This window comes from Cynocephalus volans, chromosome 6 (assembly GCF_027409185.1).
Source record: "Cynocephalus volans isolate mCynVol1 chromosome 6, mCynVol1.pri, whole genome shotgun sequence".
Lineage (NCBI taxonomy): Eukaryota > Metazoa > Chordata > Mammalia > Dermoptera > Cynocephalidae > Cynocephalus > Cynocephalus volans.
The window spans coordinates 77,266,331-77,280,211 of NC_084465.1; positions in this window are offsets into that span (position 1 = coordinate 77,266,331).

Here is a 13,881-nt window from a genome sequence, read left to right on the forward strand (position 1 = left end):
ACTGGAGCTTCTAATTTAAATAGCTTTTGAAATAGACTTTGTAAATTGTTTTTTAATAAGATTTAAAATATTGTTCTTGAAAAAGAGGAAGTCATTATTATAAGCCCAAAGTAACAAAAGACCCAAAAGACTCAAGTTCAACTTGAAATATTAATCCTCAAATGCTCAATAATTCCTATATCTAATAAAACCAATTTGAGCATCCCATTCTAACAGTCTGCCTCTTTGGAACAGCCCTAAATGTGTATGTGGCTGTGGTAGCTGCCAAATTTTGTATGACAAGAAAAAAGTGTTTCATGGTGATTAAAGACTGACTTTCAATCTCTGGATAATAATCTATTGTTTATGTCAGCTTGATTATTGCAGATACACAGGCCAAAAATATTTTGCTTGAGGCCCTATGGAGGCTTTTGTAACCCCCAAAGACTTATCAGCAAAGTCAATGCAAAATATGCAGCCAGAAAATTAATTCTTAGGTGAAACCATTTTTCATTCATAACATTAGATTGAATCCTACGAGCAACTGCATTCTTGTTTGAAACCCCATCTCCACCGTCCTCCAACATCTTATGAAGTAGAAGTACAGAAGAATGGAAATAATTCAAATGCAGGAACTGATGGCCCAGGGGGTAGGAAGAAATTAGGGGAGAGATGGAAGAGTGTTCAAATGTAGTTTGAGATTTTTTGAAAACCTCAACTGAAGGCATAAAAATAACCTAGCACTGCAAGTTATAGATATATTACATGCTGGAGAAAAACTGAGAATTGATAACTTATCCATAAATAGTAATGAAGGATGTTTCTTGGCTATAGATATAACTCATCTCAGAAGGGTCAAATCTAGAACGCAAAAGCAACAAACCCAGTTTACTGTATTTTCCCATGTCACACTCCTACTTTCTCATTCAAATGACTATTACCATACATTTTTAAGGGTCTTAAGTCCCATGACATTAAAGTGTTTGTTTGTTTATTTGATTGTTAATGTTCTGTTCTTTTTTTCTTCCTTTTGGGCCTTTATTATTTTTACAACTCATCTTCTACCATTTACCAACTTTAGCTACCTGGAACTCTCATCTCTGAACCATCCTTAGTTCCAGTAAGAGATATTTCCTCTGCATTTCTGCACTCCATATGACCTACAGTACAGCAGTACCCTGGCCACCCCCTTGTAAGTGAGGGATTGAATATGATTTCTAAAATCGACCATGACTTTTCCATGCTAGTATGAAGACCTCCAGGTTTAATCTAATTCCAATCCCTTTAACTTTTACTTCTGAGATACTGGAGTAAATGTCTACAGTATGGAGGAAAGACTAATGCTATTAAAATTAGGTTTAAATTTTCTCACATTCTTTGTGAAGAGTGACACTTCAGAAAGATAGTGTCCACTTGGGGAAACTGTATCTCTCATTATTTATAGATTTAAAATATTTGAAACTGAAAAATATGAGTTATAAATATGTAACATATATTTTGTAACTGCTCTTGTCTCCATAATATGGTGTCTTAGCCCAGGTTCCCCAACTCCTGAGGCAAAATTCACATACTTTTATTGAAAATTTGTAATCTCAGGGAAACAAAGATAAGAAATATAGCAATGAAGAAGAGCAGATATGAAAATACAGCATTACGAAGCTGACCACAGCTTCCATAAAAGGCATGGTTGGTTGCTTCATCACACTGATTTCTGTGTTACTGTGGTATGGAAAAGCTGTTTATTATAATGCTCTCTTAGCGGGGAAGGACGGGAGCATTTATTTCAGGCACCTTCCCATTGCTGGTCTTTCACTGGCCAGTTATCGGAGGGTATTAACTCCCCCACAATTAACTCCTTTATGTTATGTTACCTGATTTCTTCAGGCTGTGGAGGTAACATTCACTGAGAGCAGTAGTACCCTCTCCTTTGATGTCAGTCATACATGTGTAGAGTGTGCCAGCAAGTGACCATAAGCCAGTCACACTACTAGCCTACCCGAAGCCTACAGTTTTGATGCAACAGGGAAGACCTGAGGCTAGAGGCAAGGCAATAGCAGGTTATAATTTAAGAGATCTGGAGCAGCTGCTGCAGCAGGCCCAATAGACTGAACAGGCACAATACTGCAAGATATAGTCTCCTCCATGAAGATGGTGATGCTTTTCAATAAGCTTTTCTAACAAAGATAAATACCTCCTCTTTCTAGACCACAAGAACATGGTTTATTCTAAGTGACCTTCCTAGAAGGCTAGAAGTAGAAGTGAACAGAAAAACATGGCCAAAAAAATCTGATTAGATTCATGGAGAGTGTTTGAAAAATATTCTAAGAAAATATAACAAATAAAAATATCTATAAAACAGGGAAAATGAAGAGCTAGTCTTTAAGAGGTACAGAGTGTGACTTGCTCAGTTTTTTGCCAACAGAAGTATGTTTTTGTAAAGTCCAGAATTTATCTAAGAGTTTTTAAAAAGTCTAGGTAATTTTCCCTGAAAAAATATTTATAGTAGTTATTTTTAAAAAGAAGAAAAATCTCAAACTAACAACTTAACTTTAGAATTTAAGAAATTAGAAAAAAAAAGAAACCAAATCCAAAGTTAGCAAAAGGAAGAAAATAATAAAGATTAGAACAGAGATAAACAACACAGAGAGAAAGAATAGAAAAACAATAGAGAAAATCACTAAAACCAAAAGTTGGTTCTTGAAAAGATCAATTAAATTGACAAAACTTTAACTAGATGGCCAAAATAGAGAGGGGGGGCGGGGAGAGAGGGAGAGAGAGGGGAGAGGAGGAGAGACAAATCACTAAAATAGGAAATGAAAATAGAAGCATTCATACCAACGCAACCTACTTGATAGAAACAAAAGGGATTCTAAGGAAGCACTACAAACAACTGTATGACAACAAACTAGAAAACTTGATGAAATAGGAACATTCCTAGAACACAAAACCTACCAAAACTGAATCATGAAGGAACAGAAAATCTAAATACATATGCCTAGCAAGGAGATTAAATCAGTAATCAAAAATCTCCCAACAAAGAAAATCCCTGGACCTGATGGTTTTACTGGTGAATTCTACCAAATATTTAAAGAAGAATTTACACCAATCCCTTTCAAATGTTTCCAACAAATTAAAGAGTAGGTAACACTTCCTAGCTAATTATATGAGGCCATTAGTACATTGATACCAAACACAGACCAAGACACTACAAGAAAAGAAAACTGCAGTAACATTGATGTAAAAATTCACAACAAAATACAAGCAAGCCAAATTCAGCAGCATATTAAAAGATTATACACTGTGACAAAATAGCATTTATTCCCAGAATGTAAGGATGGTTCAACATATAATAATTGATCAATGTAATACACCACATTAACAAAATGAAAAAAAAAATAACTGAACACAAATATCTGAATTGATTCAGAAAAATCTTTTGACAAAATTAAGTAAACTTCCACGATAAAAAACAATCAAAAGCCAAAAATAGAAAAAAAGTACCTCATAATAAAAGACATATTTGAATATTCCACATTGAATGTTATATACGATGGTGAAAGACTAAAAGCTTTTCCTTTCAGAACAGGAACAAGACAAGGATGCCCACTTTTACCACTTTTATTCAAGACAGTTCTGGAAGTTCTAGCCAGAGAAATTGGATAAGAAAAATAAATAAAAGATATCCAAATAGAGAAGGAAAGAGTAAAATTGGCTCTGTTATCAGATGCATAATCTTGTATATAGAATACCCTAAAGATTCCACAATAAACAACTGTTAGAACTAATAAATAAATTCAGCAAAGTAGCAGGATACAAAGTGAGCACACAAAAATTAGTAATATTTATATATGCTAACAATGAATAATCTGATAAAAGAATTATGAAAACAAATCCATTTACTATAGCATTAAGAAGAATAAAATACTGAGGAATTAACTTAAACAAGGAGTGAAATACTTGTACAATGAAAACTGAAACATTTTAGAAAAAAACTGAAGAAGACATAAATAAATGTAAACACATCCCATATTCATGATTTGGAAGATTTAACAGCAATAAATTGCTAATACTAACCAAAGTAATCCACAGATTAAATGAAATCCCTATCAAAATCCCAATGACAACTATTTTTTTTGCAGGAATAGAAAAACCTATCCTAAAATGTATATAAAATCTCCAACTGTTCTCGAAAAAAAAAAAAAAAAACTGGAAGACTACTACTTCATTATTTCAAAACTTGCAACAAAGCTACAGTAATCAAAACTGTGTGGTACTGGCATAAAGACAGACATATACACCAGTGAAATAAAATAGAAAACTCATTAAAAAAAAGCACTCACAAATATGGCAAAATGATTTTTGACAAGAGTTCTAAGGACAATAAATAGGCAAAGGACAGGCTTTTAAATAAACTGTGCAGAGAAAAAGATATCTATATTCAAAACAGGTTAGATCCTTACCTAACACCATATACGAAAAGCAACTCAAAATGGATCATCTATCTAAATGTAAGACCTAAAACTATAAAACTGTTAGAAGAAAACATAAGGTAAAAACTTCATAACATTGAATTTTGCAATGATTTCTTGGATATGACACCAAAGGTACAGGGAACAAAAGAAAAAGACAAATTGGACTTCATGAAAATTTAAAAAAATATTGCACATCAAAAGACAACATCATGAGAGTGAAAGAGCAACTTAGGGAATGAGAGAAAATATTTGCAATTTATATATCTTATAAGTGATTAATATCCAGAATATATAGAGAATTCCTAAGACAGCAATAACAACAAACAACCTGACTCAAAAATGGACAGATAGCTTGAACAGATATTTCCCAAAAGAAGACATACAATTTTTTTGTTTAGATTTCACATATGAGATTACGCATTATTTCTATTTTTGTGCCTGACTTATTTTGCTTTAAATAATGTTCTCTAGGCTCATTCATGTTGCTGCAAATTACAGGATTTCATTCTTTTTTATGGCTGAATAGTATTCCATTGTGCAAATATACCACATTTTCATTATCCATTCATTTCTAAAAGTTGATCTCATAGAAGTAGAAAGTAGAATAGTGGTCAACAGAGGCTGGGAAGAGTTAGGGTGCAGCAGAGGATGGGGAGAGGTTGGTCAACGGGTGAGTACAAAATTATAGTTAGACAGGAAAAATAAGTTCTAGTGTTTCACTGCACATTAGGGTGATTACATTGTATATTTCAAAGTAGCAAGAAGAGATGATTTTGAATGCTTACACCACACACAAAAAAAAGATAAATGTCAGAGATGATGTTTACTCTAATTTGGTTATTACACATTATATACATGTATTAATACATCACTGTACCCCATAAATATGGACAATTATTATGTGTCAATAAAAATAAATTTTTAAAGGATAACAAAAAAATACAGATGCATCTTTTCCTGTGCTCAACATCACTAATCATTATCGAAATGCAAACCAAAACTGCAGTGAGATACCACCTCAAACTCATTAGGATGGCTACTATCAAAAAAAGAAAATAACTGTTGGCAAGGATATGGAGAAATTGAGCCCTTGTACACTGTTGATGAAAATGTAAAATAGTATAGCCACTGTAGGAAACAATATGTTTGTTCCTCAAAAAATTTAAATTATAATTCAGCAATTTTAATTCTGAATATATACCCCCCCCCCAAATTGAAAGCAGGGTCTTGAAGAGATATTTGTACACCCATGTATTATTCACATAGCTAAAATGTGTAAGCAACCAAGTGTCTATTGATATACAAACCACATTTTACACACACACGGGAATATTACTCAGCCTTAAAAAGGAAGAAAATTCTGATATATGCTACAACATGGTTGAATCTTGACATTTATGCTAAGTAAAATAAACCAATCACAAAAAGAGAAATACTGTATGATTCCGCTTATACAATGTACTTAGAGTAGTTAAAATTATAGAGATAGAAAGTAGAATGATGGCTGCTAGTGGGTAGGGAGGGATGCAAATGGGGACTTAACACAGTGTAGAGTTATAGTGTTGCAAGATGGAAAGAGTCATGGGAATGGATAGCAATGATAGTTGCATAGCATTATGAATGTATTTAATACCACAAACTCTCCATTTAAAAATGGTTAAGATGGTAAATTTTGTTATGTGTATTTTACAACAACAAAAAAACATGGTAAAACAATAGAATCTAGAGCTTTTGGGGGCTCATAGTGAAGCATGGGTGAACAACTAAGTGTCACAGAGAATTTCTGGGGGTGATGGATATGATCTATATATTGTTTTTGGTGGTACTTACACGACTTTATGTATTTGCCAAACTGTACATTAGAAAGAGTGAGTTTACTATCTGTTAATTATAAATTAATAAACCTGGCTTTCAAAAATTGTTTTAGAAAACAAGCTTTTATTTGCAGAATCGTTGTTTATTTATAGTGGTTATTTATTTGTAAATAACAAATTGCAACCTGGTGACTTGCTGCCCTCTACTCCACTGTCATCCAGCATTCCCAATCCACCTTTTTCTGCCTTTTTTTTTTTTTTTTTTTTTGGCATGACACTTACTTTCAACTGTATCATCAAACCCACGTCCGGCTGCCTGCTGCCAAATGTAAACAAAACACTTGAAAGTCAAATGTTGGTGAAAAGGGGAGACAGCTTTATTTCAGGCTTGACAGAACGGCAAGCTAAACCATCTCAAAGCCTCAGGATTTACTGAGAGATTTTTAAAGAGGAGAAACTAGGCAAAGAAAAGAAGGAAGGGGATGTGTAAAGGGCCAGATGCAAATTCTTACCAAGGCTCTGTCTTGTTTCTGTTCTCGTACTTGACATTATCTTAGGGTCCTGCAGGATTTTGATTCCTTGCTGGAACCCATAGTCAGCCTCCAAACATCTGTTCTTAGGACGCTGCAAGCCTCAAAGAAGAGCTGTTAGTTCTGCAAGGTACTGATTAGCTTTCAACAGCCTTGTTTTTCTACTTAGCAAGCCAGATAAGAAAATCAGGGGATAAGAAAAAAGAGACATGGAAAAAATACTGCATCAACACCCCCCCAATGGATTAGCTGTGAGTTGGGCTTGATCCAGTCTTTTGGGGTCAAGACAGTGGACTGTGTCAAAGAACAGGGGCTTTGACCACATGTGTCACATACCAGGGAGAGGGCAGCATCACTCAAAATGCAGGGGATACAAAGGTGCTTTAGAGTCTTGTATATTTCAATGTCTTAAATAAATTTGTAATTAAGAACACAACAGTTTAAAAACGGTCTTCCTAGTTAGGACAAGCACAGATTATTTCAGAGATTGAGCAGAAATAACCCTGAAGAAGGGTAAACAAATAAGCAGGCCTCAACCAGCCCCAACCTAGCTTACCTTGGAGGTCACATATTTGATCCACGATGTCATCTCACACAAGTGTTTGTAAAAGCATCATGCATGCATCGTCAAAATGAAGAAGAAATCGTAGAAGAATATAAGATTAACAATTACAAAACAATATATATATATATATATATACACAACCCAGTATTCTTCCTGAGTATAAAAACATGAAGAATTTTAATAGTACATTGTTTGCATTCCAAAGTACAAATACATACTCCCAAATATGCTGGCTTATATTTACTGCCATCAAGCCCTAAATCCTGATAATTTGTTAATCTAGTGTTTATATAAAAAAAAAATCCTAGTTTAATTTTTTAAATGTATGCTAAATGCTTAGTAAAAAGAAATAATATAAACGAAACATGACTTAAACTTTCCCCAATTCCTATTTACTCCATTTACTATATTCATCTTTCCTAATAAAGGCCTTAAGCCATTGCTGGAATAAAGCGAGAATAATAGCATACACTTAATTTCCTGCTATGACTTCCCATTCCTTTTAAGCTTTCGTCCCTTCTGAATGTTTATAAATAAGTGTGCATGCACAGTTGGAATTTCACCTTCTGGTATTCTATTTTAAGGCTACATAACCAGGAACAGATTGCATCTAAATATAGAGAACAGCTCTTTTATATTTTCTTTAGTTTAGCTTTAAAACTATCAATCAAATTAGTCCTATAAATCAACTTATTTATCTTAAAGTAATATCATATGTCAGCTAAAGAGCTTTTTACTTATATAATTATCACATTATAATCAGTTAAATGAGTATTAATTATTTTGACATTGTCTCCCACAGAGCGAACACTTAAGTAGAAGCCTCTGTTAAAACTTATCCCCCTTGTCAAAGAGAGGTTCTCTGTGTATCTCAGTCATAGCACATCAGCCCTGGAAGGAACCCACAGATTAGCTAACTGGAAATTATTTATTTGATAGATAGATAAACTCTACTGATCTCTAACAGAACTACCACTAGGAGCCAATTATCATCATCTAATTCTATCTTCCAATAACCCACATTTCCTTCTATTCTTAAACTTCATCACTTTATACATAAGAGTAAAACCTCCAAAGTGTATGTTCAAGTCTCTCTTTAAATTTGGTTAGTAATTTAAAAACAAGTTTCTACTTGAATGATATGTACTTTAATATAACTCAGGGTTTTTCTGGGCCTTTCCAGACAAGGTATTTTAATGAGCCATGCTGCCAAATGTATAACATGGGATTTTCACTTACCCTAAAATCTCACTCATTTCTTTCTGGGAATTCCCGGGATGTCACACACAGGTTGTTGAGTGCACACCCACAGGTGTGAGTATCCCATTGTGAAGCCTGCTGTGCTGTATCACCCCCAAACACACACACAAACACACACTGCCTACTTCCCCACTTGGCCATACTGTCAGTAGATTTAGAATTTGGGGGTGCAGAGATAGTCAAAATTCCTTTTATTATTCCTCTGTAAACATTACATATCTGAGGCACATGCATATTATGATGACGCTTTTTTTATTCTAATTTCCTTGCTATCTGATTTTTTAAAAAATACTTTTTTTGGGAAAAATAATAGACGTACAGAAAGGTACAGAAACAGCGTTTATCTCAATGAATTTTCACGAGGCACAGGCACCTGAAAACCCAAAAATTAAATCAAGAAATATAATATTACTAGCATTTAAGAAGATCCCTCATGCCCCCTCCCAAGTCATTACTACTTCCAGAGGTGGTAATCATTATCCTGACTTTTAATTAATTTGCCTTTTTTTTTTTTTTTTTTTTTTTTTTTACTTCACACAAATGGATTTATACAATAGGCACTGTTTGCCTCTGGATTTTTTCACTCGACGTTACCTATATGAGACATACTCCATATGCACGTACCACAATTTACTCATTCTACTGAACATGTAAATTGTTTTCAGCTTCTGGCTGTAGCAAATAATACCCCTCTGTCAGTTGCATACCTAGGATCAATATTGCTGTGGTTATATGGTTTGTGTGTGCTGGACTTTATAAACTCTATCAAACAGTTTTCCTAAAGGCTGCACCAATGTATTTTATTATTCACTTACTTTTTAAACTAATAAATAATAATTTTATATATTTGTGAGGTACAGTGGGGTGTTATGATACATGTATACATTGTAGAGTGATTAAATCAGGCTAATTAACATACCCATCACTTCACCTATTTATCCTTTCTTTGTGGTGAGAACATTTAAAATCTACTCTTTTAAAAATTCTGAAGCTTACAATACATTGTTATTAACTATAAGCAGCATGCTGTGCAATAGATGACTAGAACTTACTCCTTCTGTCTGATTTCCTTCAGCTAACATCTCCCCTTTCTCCGTCCACCCCCCACTCCCCACATCCCTTACCACCAGCTCCTTGTAACTGCCATTCTACTCTGTACTATGAGATTAACCTTTTTAGATTCCACAAGTGAGATCATGAGGTGTTTGTCTTTCTGTGCCTGGCTTATTTAAATTAACATAATGTCCCCTAGATTCATCCATGTTGTCACAAATAACATAGTTTCCTTCTCTTTTAAGTCTAAATGTATTCCATTGTATATACTGTATATACCACATTTTCTTTATCCATTCATCTGTTGATGGGCACGTATATTTGAATATTTTGGCTGCACCAACTTAGACTCCACTTAGTAATATAAAAGAATTTTGATTGTTCTATACACTCACCAACAGTCCTTGACATTTTTCTGGCTTTTAAATTTTATTCACGCTGGTATGTTTATAGTTGTATATAATTGTGGTGGTGGTAGCAGTGGTGGTGGTGGTGGTGGGTTTCTTTTCTTCTTTTGTTTTCTTTTTTTCTTAAGAGCACTAAATTTTATTCATTTAAAAAAAACAGAATATAGGACACCAAGGCAAGCATTTGCATGCCCTACAAAAACCAAGAATCCAAATTACACTTTAAAACTGGAAAAAGTGTTGTAAATAGGGGACAATATAACATGTCATTCAAACATGTACAATAAGCAATAAACCAAATTAACCCAGATATTTATCATCCATACCTCCAAATTAGATCTTTACTTGTAACACCTCACAATACAGTTAGTGCTTTGAATCTGGAAAATATAATATGTATATCATTCTTGAAGATTTATAAAATTTCCTTAGAAAGCACTGTAGTTAATTTTAGAAGCCACAGTTCTATTTGATCACTAAAATCACTAAAACTAGAAAAGCTAAAAAAAAAAAAACTTGTTTTATTTTTCAGGTAAATGCACTCTACTTGTGGATTTCGTATGTATTTCCCTGATGACAAATGAATTTGAGCACCTTTTCATGCTTATCGATCATTTAGATATTCTCTTTCGTGGAATGCCAGTACTAGTCTTTTGGATTTGACCAGGAAAAATCTAATGAATTTTCTACCTTTTTCTCACTGTTTTGTAGAATTTCTTTATATTTTTTGTATGTGTTTCAACTGTATATATTGTCAATATTTTCCACACTGTGGTATGTTATTTAATTCTTTAAAAGAGTATCGACAAAAGTCTTCACTTTAATATAGTCCAATTTATCACATTTTTTTTTCTTTATGGTTAATGTTGTTTCTGATTTCAAAAGCTTTTCTTCTTCAAAGGTCAGATATCTCATGTTTTCTTCTAAAATATTTATTGTTTTATCTTTCAGCTTTAGACTGCAATCCATCTAAAATTTATTTTTGCTTATGGTGTGAGGTATGTTCATCTAATTGATACAGCACCATTTATTAAATGGACTACCTCTTCCCCTTATTGCATTCCCTTATTGCATGAGTCTACTTATGTTTCATTGATTTATTTGTCTAACCTGTGCTGTACGACACTTTCTTTATCATTGTAGTTTTATAATCTTGATAAATGGCAATGCATGTCCTGCACGTTTCTCTTTTTCCTCAGGATTTTAATTGGGCTTTTCATTTCCATATAAATTTTAGAATTATCTTGATAACTTCAAAAAGAAACCTTTCTAGAATTTTCATTAGGGTTGTGCTGAACCTAAAGATCAGTTTAGAAAGTATGGACATCTTTTCAATACTGTGCTTAAATTCACTAAAATCGTATTTTCCTCCATTTATTTGTATAATCTTTAATTTCTCTCAATACGTTTTGTAGAGTGAATCTTCTATTACATTTTATTGAGGACATTTAATATATTAATGTTCTTGCAAACATTTTCATTTTAAAATGTCATTTTAAACCTGTTTGTAGCTGGAATATAAATATAAAATTGATTTTTGTATGTTGACCTGATAAATTAGCTTTTAGTTTTAGTAGTTTGTATATAGGTTATTTTGGACATCCTACTGACTCAATCATGTTCATCTGAATAATGATGGTTGTCTTCTTCCTTCCTAATCTTTATACTTTTAAATTATTTTCTTGCCCAGTACTGGCTATGAATGCCAGTACAATGCTGAATATAAGTGGCAAGAGAAGGCTTTCCTGTATTGTTTCCAGTAGAGGGGAAATTTTTTCAAATTTCGTTACCGAGTCTGATGTTTTCTGTAGGATTTTTGTAGATATGTTTTTCAGATTGAAGATGCTCCCTATTTTCCTAATATGCTAAGAATTTTTATTATAAATCAGTTAGACTTGATCTGTTTATATTTACCACATGATTTTTCTCCTTTGTTCTGTAAATGTAGTGAATTACATTGGTTTCTTTTCAGATGTTAAACCAACTTTACATTCGAATAATAGACCTGGAATAGACCCCACCCCCTTTTTTTTTGTAATGTATTACCCTTTTTACGTATTACTGGCTTCATAGATATTTTGGAGGAGACCATGAAAGAGATTGGCAAGCACTGCATTTTTCATATCCAACTAGCTTAACACTAATGAATTGTTTAAAATTTTTCCTTGATTCTTAAGAAGTTTGGACAGTCACCTAGATTCCTTCTTTGATAAAAATGCTATCTTAAGAGAATAAAAAGGACTCTTAGAAACCTTAAACCTATTCTGCAAGAATAAAAAGATTATAAAAATGAAAACATATCAGTTTTTTAAAAATAATTCTTCTCACAAAAACTGTGAGAGTTCTTTTAACTCCTGGACTCACATTTACTTTCATCTGTAGTTGATAAAACTAAGAACATTAAACTATTGAGGCATCTTGTTCTTAACAAGAACCCTCAGGAGAAATTTTTATCAGAGCCTAACCTGTTGGGTTTTATCAGAGCCTACCACATCTACAGGAAGGGAAATACCCAACTGCAGCCCACTCTGGCCATTGTGTCCCATCTAGCAGTGGAGGCAGCTGCTGAGAAGCACTTACGAAGTTCACAGTCAGAGGCATAGGCTGCCTAAAGACCTAGGATTGTAAAATGCTTCCCTTCCCTCCTCACCTTACTACCACATTACTAAAGGCCTATTTACATTATATCTGGCTTTCAAAAAAATAATTACAGGTATACTAAATGCCAAAAAAACAACAAAAACAATAACAACAACAACACACAGTTTGAAGAAGCAGAGTAAGCATCAGAACCAGACATAGCAAGAATGTTGGAATTTAAAAGAACTATGATTAATATGCTAAGGGCTCTAAAGGATAAAGTGGACAGCATGTAATGACAGATGGGCAATGCAAGCAGAGACGAGAGAGGGAAATCCTAAGAAAGAACCTAAAAGAAATGCTAGAAATGAAAAACACTGTAATAGAAATGAAGAATGCCTTTGATGGGCTTATTAGTAGACTGGACATGGATAGGGATCTCTGAGCTTGAGGATATATCAATAAAAAACCTCTAAAACTAAAAAGTAAAAAGGACAAAGGCAAGAAAATAAAACAATAAAATATCCAAGAACTATAGGACAACTACAAAAGGTATAACATAAGTATACTGGGTAGACGGAAGAAGAAGAAAGAGAGAAAGGAACAGAAGAAATATTTGAAACAATAATGACTAAGAATTTCCCCAAATTAATATCAGACAACAAACCACAGATCCAGGGAACTCAGAGAACATCAAGCAGAATAAATGCAAACAAACAAACAAACAAACAAACAAACAAACAAACAAAAACCCTTACTTATAGAGGAGCAAAGATAAGAATAACATAGAACTTCTCAAACCATGCAAGCAGAATGAGAGTGGAATAAAATATTTAAAGTGTTCAGAGAAAAGACCCACAAACCTAGAATTCTGTGCCCTCTGAAGCTATCTTTCAAAAGTGAAGGAGAAATAAAGACTTTCTCAAACAAAAATTGAGGGAATTTCTTGCCAGTAGACCCATCTTGCAAGAAGTGTTAAAAGAAGTTCTTCAGAGAGAAGGAAAATAATATAGGTCAGAAACAAATTTACATTTAAAAAAAGACCATCAAAAAAGGAGTAAGTGTAGGTAAAAAGTAAAATAAAAACTTTTTTATTGTTGTTCTGAATTGATCTAATAGATAACAGTTCAAAATAATAATAGCAACAATGTTTTTGATTATGTATGTTTATGTATATATCATATGGACATATATTCTTGTGTATGCTTATATATAAGTGAA